This window comes from Haliaeetus albicilla, chromosome 18, assembly GCF_947461875.1.
Source record: "Haliaeetus albicilla chromosome 18, bHalAlb1.1, whole genome shotgun sequence".
Classification (NCBI taxonomy): domain Eukaryota; kingdom Metazoa; phylum Chordata; class Aves; order Accipitriformes; family Accipitridae; genus Haliaeetus; species Haliaeetus albicilla.
In genome coordinates this window covers 2,253,476-2,267,229 of record NC_091500.1, presented here as the reverse complement: position 1 = coordinate 2,267,229, position 13,754 = coordinate 2,253,476, and the positions used below count along the sequence as shown (strand labels likewise).

The following is a 13,754-nucleotide window of genomic DNA, read 5'->3' as shown; positions in this document are numbered from 1 at the left end:
GCAAACCGGCCAAAATTCCCCAAGCAAAAGTTCTGATGACCTGGACTCCTGGCCTGAGCACCTTCCATTGGCAGGAACACCAGGAAAATTAACTCCAAGCCTCCCGTACCTGAATTTGATACTTTGGCTTATAAGGGCAGTATGCACACTTACAGGGACAGCCAGGTCCAGAAGGATGTGAGATATGCTCTTGGTTGTCAGCCCTGCCACTGACTTGCTGAGTTACCTTCACTCCACCAAACCCTGGCCCACTACCTGAAGGCAGGGATAAGGACACTTTGCTTTGTAAGAGCCAGTACAACCTACAGCAGCAGAACTGAAGGGGTAAATGATCAGCACACTTTACAAACATTGTTGCTGACACCTCTCTCTAAACGAGACAACCTAGAGAAGTGATATTTCAAATCCTTTGCAGCTAAATGGGATGAGATGTGGGTCACCAGCTCTGCACTCCATCAGCTAAAAGCCAGCTTGCAGACGTTCCCTGCTCCCTTCACAGAAAACATTCCCACTGCAACACCTGGCAACCGATAGCTCTCAAGTCGCATGCACTTGAGCATTTCCCACAAAAAAACCAAAAAACAACAACAACAAAAAGCCAGGTTGTTCCATAAGCACCAAGGTCAAAGCCATCCAGTCTGCAAGCCATCCAGTCTGACCTGTTGCATGACATACCATGAGCTCCACCCACCAGTTCCAGCCTCAAACCCAATAACTCACAATGATTTTTCATCCAGCTTTTTCCCTAGTGCAAATCCTCCCTCAGACACGCTTCTGCTGTGAACAGCTGTCTGATCTCAGCAGCTAAACACATAGAAAACTGAAACAAAATAAAATACCTTTTGTTAACCAAAGTTCAAGGCTTCAGGACTATAAATCAGCAGGTGATGCCTTTGCTGTAGGTGGCATTTGCTTTTGTTTCAGAACAAAAAGCGCTCCACATCAGGGCCATCCACATCCTGCCTTCACCCTCCTACACAGCCTTTCGGACAGTCACAGTTTTGGCGGCCAGTACAAGCGGAGCGTCCCAAGCGTCCCTCTTCCCACCCCTACTCTTACTAATGCGTTCCATACTTGCAGCCTTTCACACAGTCCCAGCTCCACCACCACTCCTGGCAGGGGGCTGGTGCTGGGCTCTGGTGATGAAACTGGAAGCTGCTTATAAAGGCTGCCTCCATCCTTTTCACTTTGGCTAGCAAAACGCTTCCCAAGTGCCTACATCTCTGGGCTACAAAGAAGTAAAACACATCATGAACATAGCTCTTCTCTCTCTTGGCAGGCTGCAGGACGTGGCACGTTTCCATCTGCACAAGGCTCCAAGATGTTTGCAGAAATAGGAACTAACTGCCACAACCTCTCTAGCCCTCGCTCTTCCCTGGACTGCAAAACTCTTTCCAGAGCTCTCTAGAAATGACGAGTGAAGATGTTACTCAAGAGCCACAGCTGATGATTTCATTTCAATATGCCCTGCAAAATGCACGCTTCAACACTCACCCACACTACACGAACCCAGCATCTGTATGCAACCCTCGCTGGCTCTATAAGATCTGGAAATGTTTTATCACAAGCTTTGAATGCGTACAGTTTACAAAATAAAAATCCACATTGGTTAAATTATTTTTTTCAGTCACAAATCACTCTGGGTCCCTGAAACTCTGAACACCTGGGGCAAAGGACTCAAGGAATCAGAGCACCTGGAAATGTGATGCCCAAATTCACATCAGCCAAATGAACCACTCTCCCAAGAGCTTAGGGGTTTTTTTTTAAAAGCGTAATTCTAATGTAAGCTCTGAAAAACATTAGGGTGCTCATGGGTTAAATGCTACTTTACAATAAAAGCAAAGCCCCTTCTCTAATAAACACTGTGTAACTTATATAATGTAAAAATTACAGCATATATTAATGACAGTGATCAAAATACAATATTAACAGCAATAATAGTACACTAGCACAGGCTCACCCGAAAAGAAAGGCAGTTTCTCCCTACTCCCCATCAGAGAAGCAGTGGCAAGTAGCTGTTATGACTTAATTTTATTTTTTATTAGTTTTTACAAGCAAGCTATGCTAAAAGGTTGCACCAGTAATTTAAACTGCAGTTGTCAGCAGAAGTGAAGGACATTGTGGGATACATTTTATTCTAGCTCTTTTTATTGCTTGGCTCCTTGGAGTGATTCAAGCAGCTTAAGGATTTTAGAGGTACTGTCACAACAATATCTGGCCTTTAGCAAGCTGCCATTTAAAAAAAAAAACAAACAAACAAAAAAAACAAACGCCAAAAAACCCCAGCCTTTAAAGAACTGGCTGGACCAGCAGAAGCTGTTCAAGAGTCAACAACTGCTGATTGCTACCAAATTGTTCCCTCACAGGGACATGCACTTTCTCTGATGTTATTCTCGCTTGACAGAATGGGAAGTGGCTCTGTAATACGTGGTAAATGCTGATTTTTGCAGCTCTGCCAAAACACACGCACATATACATACATGCATCGTGACTCTCCCCGCCATCAGTGGGAGCCAGCAGCGCTCTGGCACACATCTGCTGTGACATGGCAGGCAACATGCTGCTTCATGTCCCTTGGGCTAAAATCAAGCATGGTAGCGTGCAATGGGCTCTCCATGGGATGGAATCTGGATGGACAGCACACATTGTAATTAGGCATTGAAGGAGACCTTGTGCTAATTTGCTTCTAAACAAGCCTCATCCCTACACGCAAAAAATTAGCTCCTCTGTAATGTGTGCTGTGATTGAAACGTGGCTCACTGAGGTGCTGCTGCCACACACAAGGGACCCAGCAGAAGCAGGCTGGGGTGGTCGCCTCCTCCAGACCTGGTCCCAGGAGATGGAGAGGAGACACCAGATATCCCTGGGGTATTTATTTCACCATGACCAGTGCTGCCCCATCAATCAAAGGCAGGTAATGACACTTCCCTGTTGTGCCAGCCCCTGAAGGGGATAAGCAGAGGACTGGAGCACAACATGGCTGGCGCAGATCCAACCCAGGAAAGCATCAAACAGTGCTGGCAAAAGGAGAAAAGTTTTGAAGATCCCCAAGACAGCAGGCATCTACTTTCTGTCCAAGCATCACCCCAGGGTTCTGCTAGACTCTCTACAGACAATCAAAAAGCAATTTAATTTGCATCAGCTGTGCCTTGAACTTGCACTCAGAGACCACCCCAACCACTTCTCTCCACTAGACCAAGCTGGTAAGAGATGCAGGTCTTCTTCCAGCTGCCCCGAACACCATGGGGCTGGAGGATAGACAACATCCAGTGCCAAGACATCCTGGCTGCTTGCCCAGCAGAGGACTTGCTTCCAGATCCAACTATCAGAACTAACCTGGAAAAAGGGAGGGGGACATTACTTTGTGGGAGGGCAGAACGAACTGGGGCATTCTTGGTCAAAGCAGTGCGTTACTTTGGGCACCAGACTAATCATATGACTCAAGTCCTGCTTCCCCATCGCTCCACAGGGTGCTGAGCTCTCCCAAGGTCCTTAAGTGCTACCCACACACCAGCAAGCCATGAAAGACGTGGACCACATTACCTCTCCCCTTAGGGTACTTGCAGCCGGGGAGGGGGAGGCTCCAAAGGCTGACAAACCTCAGCTGGAAGGGCATGCAGGGCCACGCTTTCATCTAAATCATGGAGCCTGATTCAGCACGGAGGTAAAACCCAGCTGAACCCAGGTCACTCTGTGCTTCGGGCAGACACAGCCTCGCTGCCTGTAGATGTCTGCTAGACCACCGAGTTGCAGCAAGAGCCCAACCTACATCACCCAAGGCGTAAGGCAGCGTTACCTGGTGCCTCAAAAGTGCCTCTACTACAAAGGTGAGGTTTCCTGCAGGAACCGATGCTCTAAAGATAATTTGTTCTACCTGTAGAAACAGAAGCCTTAGAACAGCATTAACAACCCCAAGTTATTCCTGCACCAACAGCCTCAGTAACTCCGCTGCTGTCACCTCAGAGATAAAACCACCAAACACCATGATCCTAACCTCAGCTGAGATGATAGAATCATCGAATGGTTTGGGTTGGAAGGGACCTTTGAAGATTATCTAGTTCAACCACCCTGCCATGAGCAAGACCATCCTTCACTAGATCAGGCTGCGCAAAACTTTATCCAACCTGATTTTGAACACTTCCAGGGATGGCACATGCACAGCTTCTCTGGGCAACCTGTTCCAGTGCCTCACCACCCTCATTGTAAAAAAAGTCTTATGTCCAATCTAAACCTACCCATTTTCAGTTTAAAACCACTGCCCCTTGGTCCTGTCAGTACAGGCCTTGTTAAAAAGTCCTTCACTTTCTTACAAGCCCTCTTTATATTTTGAAACGCTGCAATAAGGTCTGCCTGGAACCTTCTCCAGGCTGAACAACCCCAACTCTCTCACCCTTTCCTCATAGCAGAGGTGCTCCAGCCCTCAGATCATCTTTGTGTCCCTCCTCTGGACCCGCTCCAACAGGTCCATGTCTGCCCTGTGCTGAGGACCCCAGAGCTGGATGCAGGACTCCAGGTGGGGTCTCACCCGATCGGAGCAGAGGGGCAGAATCCCCTCCCTTGACCTGCTGGCCACGCTGCTTGGGATGCAGCCCAGGACACCGTTGGCTTTCTGGGCTGTGAGTGCACATTGCTGGCTTATGTCCATCTTTTCATCCACCAGTCCCCCCAAATCCTTCTCCTCAGGGCTGCTCTCGATCCACTCATCCCCCAGCCTGTGTTGATACCAGGGCTGCCCTGACCCACGTGCAGGACCTTGCACTTGGCCTTGTTTGAACCTCAGGAGGTTCACATAGGTCCACTCCTCAAGCCTGTCAAGGTCCCTCTGGACAGCATCCCTTCCCTCTAGTTTATCAGATGACAGATGATGCTACATGGTAAGTATTGGAGAATGGGTCATTCTCATCTGCCCACTTGCTGTGGGTCCCTCCATGTCCCCCTCGGCCCATGTGGACGCTGTGCTAGGAGAGCTCCACCTTTGCCAGAGCAAGAGCTAAAGACACCTCTGTGCCAGACAACCATGCCTTAAGAGTCTGTGAAGACAAGCAAAATTTACTTTGCAAAGTATGATTTTTTTTTTTTTTTTTTAAGCAGAGGGATAGCTCTTGTAGCTGGACTTTGAGATTTTTAAGTTTGGGAGCTTTTTTTTAATGTATTCATAAAAAGTTTTTGAGGTCACCTTTGATGCAAAGAGTCATGTAAAAGGAGGAGGCTGTCAGATGGTCTCTCAGCAAGGGAGTATCTGTTCCCTGGGCATGGACTCAGAGCCTTGTGAACTCCCTAGGCCATCTGCATATTACATGTTTGTACTCCAAGCCCCATGGACACTACTTTGATGTGTTACCATTTGGTGAGCTGGAGCTCCCAAAGGTCTCTCGAGATCACAGAAATCTGTGTGGCATGATGTATTTAGCGGATAAGGACCCCTCCATCCTTTGAAACAGAAGTTTGTTGTTGCTGTCTTTTTTAAAGAACATGTAAATTACATTTTTTCATGTCACTCCTGTCTTTTCATCCTTGGTTATTCTGCTAAGCAAAAGGGGCTGCATTTGGCACAGATGGAGCAGAATGGTGCACACGCTGCAGAGACGACGTTTAGTGGCATCTGCCGCTCACCCCACCATCAACCTTTAACTGCGTACCTCACCGCTACTGTCCACAGGACAAAAGCAAGTGACAGATGTCTGCTGCAGAGAGCCTCAACAAGCCTGTGTGCATGTAAGAATCACTTTGAAAAGTAAAAAGGAAGCTTTGCCCTAAGCAACCACACTAAGTCATCGAGATCACCACCAAATGCTGGAGACAGGAGAAGACCAACATGGGGACTGCTGGAATACATAAAGCAGGGATTAAACCTGTCCTTACGTCTCAGCAAAGATCAGTGCGATTATGATAACAGAAATGTTAATACTGTACCATGTACAACAGGCAGGGTCAGTGCCTTGCATCTCTGGGATGCAGGGCTGGAGGAAGGCAGCAAGAATACAGGCTCAAGGCAGAGCGGGGCATGACTGCTGCAGAGAGCAGCTACGGAGAGATGCCCAGGAAGAATCCTCTACTCCCAGAGGAGTCCAGCCCTGCTCTTAAACACATGGTCTCCTCCTGGCCTTTCCAGCTCGCTGCTCCAACATAAACAAGCAAGATCTACATCCTCCTGGAAATTAAAACCAGCATCTCGGATATGTACACAGACGAGCTCTCCTTCTCCCCAGCAGGAAACAGGGATGGAGAATTTGCAGCCCCAGGTGGCCCGGAGCAATCCACATTAATGGGGGCTGGGGAAGGCCAAGAGTGAAACACACGGTGCTAAATGGCATGCTGGGATATTTAACTACCTCAGTTTTCTTTTCTGACCTTCTCTCTTCACTATCCAGATAAATTTGTCCATTTTCTTTTGCTCATCCTTGCAGTGTCCACTGAAAAGCTTTTTCCTTTACCCCTTGGTCACAAAACCATCACAATTTGTTTTCATCTCACCCTTTCCTGACAATTATGTCCACTTGCTTCCCTATTTTTCTCTTCTTTCAAGGCTCTCATCCAGGCTGGGTTTTTTATTTCCCTCATCTGCCAGTACCATCATTATTTTTCACATTATCAGGCATGCTATTGTGTATCTAAAATTTGTTTTCAGTATGGTTATTTAAGGTTATTCTCCTGCACTAAGGTAGACAAACACTGCAACCTAATACAGAAATATGCCTGTGGAAATCATTTCCGGCACGCAATGCTCTAACCCAATCTGAGCACGATCAAGACATGGCGCAACGCGAGCTCAGATCTGCAGCTCCGGTGGGCCATCCATCCATGGCAAAGACACGGGAGGCTGCAATCTGGTCCGCTGTGCGCACACGTGCTGGCATCTCTCCAAGGGTCTCTCCACCAAAGCTGCTGAGCTGATCACGGTTGCGATGGAGACATTATGCAAGGTCAGGCAGAAGGCACTTCTGGCACCTGCATACCTGCAGTACTGAGTGCCATTAAGGAGATGCCAAAGTCCAGCAGAAGTTTGGACAATACAAAACGTTAAATAGAGCTCTTTGATATTTAAGAGCAGAAAGTTTCCCAGGCTAATGCAGGCAACATGTCACATAAAACTGGCAACATAACCATCTGGGTCCATTAACTGCACTTACTCTATAGCATTTGCTGTCTGAATTGTTTATGCCTCGTTTGAGCACAGAGGCTACCCAGCAGATTAATACTCTGGAAAAGAACATGTAAAACAGAGCTAGAAATGAAAGACTGTTTGGGGTGTCTGTTGTTATGCCAGAGTTACAGTGCAGACTGCAGGGGGATAAGGCAGGAGGGGTCTATGGGGGGAAAAAAGCATAGAAGAAAACCCCAGAGCGGCCCTATCTAGCTTCTACTTTAGCAAACAAAATCATACGAACAGTGAAATTAAAACCTGTTGTTGCAGAGCAGAGAGAAAGTCAAAGATTTTATGATCCCACTGCAAGAAACGAATTTTAAAAGGCTTATGAAGAATTGGGATAAACTGTTAGTTTCTTCTGCAAATGTGAACAAAACCAATTGATTTCCCAGAAACAAACTGGGAAATTATTCCCGCCCTCCCCGAGTCAAGTCCAAGCCTGCTAGCAAAGGATTAGTTTCTACTGCCTTCTCCTTACCCGTTACCTTCAAAGGCTATACCAGTCTGGGTTCAGACTCGCAGTCCAAAGTCAAACAGGTTAGAGATGCCCTAAAAGCTACTGCCTGCCTGCTGACTCACCAGAAGGGAAAGGGATTTAAGCTAAAAATTTACCTTACAGCTGACTAGGAGCTTGCCAACGCACAATGCAGGGTGTACCTCATGCTGGAGATGCTCAACTGAAAGGTCTGTGTCCCTCAGCCACCTACTCCAGAAGCCACAATTTCCCTTCCATGTCCTCTTGCAGGAGACACAACTCTTGACCATGCACCTTTAGATGACCAAGTGACTATCTAAATCCCAAGCGGACAAGGATGTCCTTTAAAAATCCCTAAATTCCCTCAGCAAGCCCAAGTCTGCCAATCAAGCTGATATGATGATACACAGAGAGGGCTTTGCACAGAGAGGGAGGGGTTTGGCATAAGAAAAAGAGGAATACACAAGGATGTTCAATGCCAAAATGAGGTTGGATAAGGAAAACGGGACATTTACTGTGGCACTGTTACTCCTAGCATTTATCAACAAGGAATAACAATACAAGACAGTATTAGGACTTACTGGGGGGGGGGGGGGGGGCGGGGAGAATGTTAGAAAAAAAAGAAAAGAAGGGCTTTTTACTCAGCTAACTAAGAAAAAGCTTTCATAAAGAAGCCACTTTGCACACGCTTCTCAGGCCTAAGACATTCAGGGATAGAAACTGGACCTTCAGATTAAGGTCCTCTGTGGCTGGCTTGTCCTCTTTACCTGAAGTCATAGCCCACTGTTAGGAATATTACAAATCCCTTTCACATTAAACCAGTTGGGTGGCACAAAGATTTAGCATGCAAGCAGAGGGATGCTCAGCAGTGGCAAATGAGCTGCTTCAAAGAAGAGCAAGAGGCACATTAGAGTCTGTTTCAGCAAAGAAGTCCTTCCCTCTTCCACAGGCAGATAAAGCGCATAGAAATAGCAATGATTCCCTTTCAGAAAATTGTTCTAAGCTTCCAGCCCACTGCTGAAATTCATTCAAACGGAAGCAGTCCAGGCAAGAACTTGCAGCATTTTACTGTGCAAGACCACCCTCTGCTTCACAATTTTGCTTTCACAGAAAAAATGATGCTATGGGATTTTGCCTTCAAGAAAGGGAATGGAAACTCCCTTCACTCAACGCCACCAAAATGGTGTCACTGCACAAAACTGTGCTGGCATGAGGTGTTCAGAAACCACCTCCTGACATGGTCTCAATTTTCTGACAGACACTGGACTGATAAGTACCATAGCTTAGTTTGTGACCATGCCATGGACTTTCTGCACAAGCAGAAGAGCCTCACCCTCTCTGTATCTCAGCATTCCCATATGTAAAGCAAAAGTACTGGTTATGCGTCTCCCAGTAAACCTAGTTACCTGCTTTCAGTTACAGTACAACTTCCAAAGATGCATTGAAGCTTAATCCAAAGAGGTAGTGAATCCATCCCTTCCTGGTAAGTTGCTCCAACAATTAATCGCAGCCCACGTCTACCTTCTAACATCGCCTTCCAAACAGCTGGTACTTCTCACAACCTCTCCAACAGACTTGGCAGCATCCAGCACCCTCTCCCCGCAAAAGGGAGTCGTGTTTCAGTCTCTCTCTTAACCCAACAAACACAGTGGGAGATTTAAAAAGTTCAAGTCTAGATATTTTCTCCCTGCTCCAAATACTGCCCTGCTGCTCCTTCTGCATGTTCTCTAGCTTTTCCCATGTCTATTTTAAAATACAGATATCAGAGCTAAATAAGTTATTCCACCAGTATTTTCATAAATGCAGTTTTTGGAAGTAAAAACATCCTTTGTTTCTATTTCCCAGTTCACATGTCCATAGATGGCATTAAACACTTTTTACTGCACTACTGCTCTGGGAATTCAAGTAGACTTGGCTGCTTAGTACAACCACAGTACCTTTTCACAGTGACTGTTTCTCCATGGCAGAGCCCTCTTCCTCAGGCTCGGCCCACGCTGCTTCCTTCCCCACATGCAACTTCGTCGTCGTGGGTCATTTCACATATGATTTGTGGGACTGCAGTTTACAAGTCATCTGGATTACTCCAAGTCATTTATCATATTCTTGTAAAGATTTATTACTCCATCAGTTTTGTGAGTCCACAGATTTTATCAGCAACAACTCTGTACTTGATGAAAATCACAAGAACAGCAAGGATGCAGCTATTCCTAAGAACTCCCATGATCACATTTACAGTGCTACAGCTTTATCACAGCCTTTACATGACTTTTATTTCCTACACTGATGAAAAAAAGAGCAGAGACATGGGCTTACAGTATCTTCATGACAGCTTTGACTCTAGTCACACAAAACTGAATTTGTTCAGAGCAGTGTTTTACCACGAGCTCACAGAGAACCCACTCGTAACTACAAGCACAAGGTATTACATTCAATTTCTTTTCACCACAGACAAGAGAAAATTGATTAAGCAGAAGTCATCCTTAGAAAATGTCTTCTTATCTACTATCTATCAAACCAAAATAACTTGAAAAACTGGCAAATCTAAGTATTTTCCCAGGAGTTAAGACAAATACATCCTTCAACGACTCTCACACTTTTCTCCTGCCATCTGGTACTCCTGCAGGCCTTTGTCACCACAGGAATGATGCTTGGTGCTACCAGCAATGATGCTTGGTTCTGTAATTTTAACATATGCAAAAGCTTAATTAGAAGGTCATTAAAGTCCAGAGACTCGTAGGGCAACTTTGATTCTACCTACCCTGAGTGTTGCATTTTGACATAGGCGCCATCTTTAAGTCAAGTAGGTTGTTTGCTGGTTTGTTCTGTTACAGAAGAATATCTCATGCACTCAGTAATTCCTGGGCAAATTGAGCAGAGATGAGATGCCTGTGTCTTACCTTATTTCATTTGGTCACAACCACTTCTACCAAAAAAAAAAAAAAAAAAAAAAAGAAGGGTCATTACCCTCACTGCCTTCCATGACGCTCCAAGCCAAGAGGCCAATGCACCAGCCCAAGTTGCAGGAGTACAGAGCAGCTGCAGGGTTTCAGGTCCCTTTTCGTCAAAACTGCAGATTATTTTGAAGAAGGCGAGAAGGCGGCATGATGTATCAATGTAACTTGTAAAGCCTGATCCAAAATGTCCCTTAGGGGGTTTTCTGCTCCACTGGGCCTCCATTTCCACAGGGTCACAGCAATTTGCGTCTCTGCTTCCCACAGGCACTGACTGCCACCAGGGTAGAGGTGGGTACTGGAGCATCTATGTCCCACGCTCTGCATCTCACTGATGCTCTGCCCAACACCTGAGGGTGTGAAACACTGCCCTTAGCCCCCTTCTAGCCTAGTTTCTTACAGAAATAAGAGTTGTACAACTGTGTTTTCTTATACCTCTTCTAAAAATCTTCTGAAGCAATTTCAAAGCAAGTCTGGCCCAGAATCAAGCTCTGAAGACATGAAGATTGTCCTTCCCTAAGGACAATAGGCTCAGAAGCAGGGACAGACTAGGACCAATGGCTTCTGCTAATGTGGGGATGCCTCAGACCTCGCTATATCTATATGGAGATATATTTTACCATCTTCACCAACATACAGCTATATATGGATATGTGTTTTCATATACAGCCAAACACACAGAGGACAGGTCCCACTGAATCCTGCTAAGCCAGCAAAACTACATCTAGGGTCTCCAAAAACATACACTGCTCTGAAAACAGTATTTCTGAAGAGATCGTTTCCAGCAGCTCCCCAAAAATCACATACTGTGTGACAACAGCAAGGAGAGGATCCAACTTGAGGGCGGTATTCTGTGATAATTAAGCAACACAGCTTTTCTCCCTCCTCCTCCAGTGCCCTGCCCCGTTCCCCCGCACATTTCTAAATTGGCTCAACTTTGGTGGATTTTTACAGGAACTACAAAAGTGACATCTGCCAAACATCAAATCATTGCTTCCAAGTGCGGGGGGCACAGGAACTTTAAAGGGGAATGGTCACTGTGCTTTTATTTTTATTCTTTTAACTGTAAGAAAGTCCATATTTTCTGTCTCATCCTCCAAAACAGCTGAACTGTTTTCATTACAGTCTTCCCAAAAAGCACATCTCCCAGCAGACAATTAGGTGGAAAATTCTAGCTGAAATCAAGTTTGACAAAATACCAGCAACCAAAAATAGGGTCTTCAAACACAGAAAGTCTGGCAAACTTTTAATAACGGGTGTTAGCATCATTCTCAGCTGCACTGAAAAGTGAAAATCTGGTTGAACTCCATGTAAGGTTTTTAGACCACCAAACATCAGGCGCCCGAGTTAGCTAGCTGGTGTCTCTAGAATCTCTCTAAAGTGGGAGGAAGAGAGAGAGAGAAGCAGATACATTCCTCCCAAGGGCAGTTCAGGACACCTTTGCCAGGCCCTTGCACAGAAATCCCTCCTCTCTCTCAGCCACTCACCTGGATCAGCAACATGTGTGGGGGCTGCAAGCCAGGAGTCCTCACCTCCCTTCAAACATCACTTGTGGCAAAATAAGGCATAATAAAAGCACAACCCCTCTATCAGTGTAACTTAACTCTATTCAAAATACAATAATCACACCTTAAGTTACATGTACTCTAAGTATTTTCATAAGATCAGTTACAGGGAAATGCTAGCAGGGAGAAGCTTAGGAATGCCACCATTCAGCTCTCCCAGATAAAAACCCGCATCAGTCCCCTCTCAGGGCTCTTTACCCACCTTTCTCTGCTGCTTTGTTTTGCTGCATTATCCAATTTGGGCTGCATGCTCCTTTCGAAAAACACCAACGCTTATTTGTCCATAAAAGTTACTTGCTTACCAATGCTGCTTCGCAAACAAAAACATAGATTTTAGCTGTGAAGGTACGAGTTTTACATATACATCCTAACGAGCACATTTTAAGCAAAATTCTCTTTAAATGTCCTTCTGTTCATGCACAGGTCACCAGCAGGATTTCTGAGCAGGCAGAAGATGAATGTATGTTGCGATACACAATTAACATTTCCATAATCAGGATTTCACGTTACTCATGAGCAATTTGGTGGTGGTTTGGGGTTTTTTAAGTCTCCAACAATCCCTGAAGCAAGTACTGCTTGGGATGAAGGAGAAGGTAGGCAGTTACAACCCTTGCAGGTCAAACACTGCCATGCACCTTGCTGCTTTGCACTATCCCTTGCCCAACTCTGCTTCTCCATATCCAAGCTGCAAAAAATTCCATATCACAAAAATCAGCTGGCATCGTAACCAAGCCCACCAAGAATAACGAGGAATCAGAAGTGAATGAGATTTTTGCAGGATGCTGATATAATCTGACACTGACAGTCTTTCCAGCTCATTACTTTTGGCAGCATGGGCTCCCCATGAGGTCCCATGAAGCACGAATGACTTAATCAAGGGACCTCCCTGGGGGTGAGGGAGATGCACAGGCTCTGTCAGGCTCATGAATAAGAGCATCAAATCAAAGCCTGGGAAATCAGTGTCGCCCTATGGAAAATTGACGGTATCAGCTGGTAAATTCTTAAGCTGTTAAGCAGTACCTTACTCCTGCCCCTGTACCACAAACTCAACTGCCCTGAGCAGAGCTGGAGACAAAATGAACACTAAAAAGCCAAAATCAGGGAGCAGAAGCTGGTTTCCAGAAGTCTGCAGAAAAGTGATCGCACATTTGAGCAGTGCCATGCTGCTGCCGAGTGGGTGAACACGCGGTGCACCCTGCTGTTAAACCTTGCAAGTCCCAATGAGATGACAACAAAGTAGCAGGAGTAGATAGATAGATGATCAGGTTGAAGCACTGTTAGCCCACAGCCAACACCCAATACATGTCAGCTACCCTTCCATGGCAAGGTAGGAGAATGCATGCACATGTACAGGCATGACTGAATTTGAAAGTTATCAGTGCATCCTTTGAGTACATCTCATTTTCAAGCAAAACCGGACAGCAACTTTACTGTCAGGAAGCTACTTGTGCGTAGCAAGTGCTGCAAAATCTGAAAGGACTTCAAATTCTTTACTATCACATTCTCCATATTAATCTCCCCCAAATGATCCATACTGGAAATTTATGTATGACCCTGTATTACAAACCACAGTTAACTATCTTTCTGAACATGTCATGGAGCTTAAATACATGAAA

At 45.6% G+C, this 13,754-nt stretch overlaps 1 protein-coding gene across 10 annotated transcripts in view; it reads right to left on the bottom strand.

The window, feature by feature from the left end:
* The window catches only part of EXTL3 (exostosin like glycosyltransferase 3), a 158,124-nt gene that overhangs the window by 63,970 nt on the left and 80,400 nt on the right, over positions 1-13,754 (bottom strand). The gene's annotated exons all lie outside the window — the stretch shown is intronic.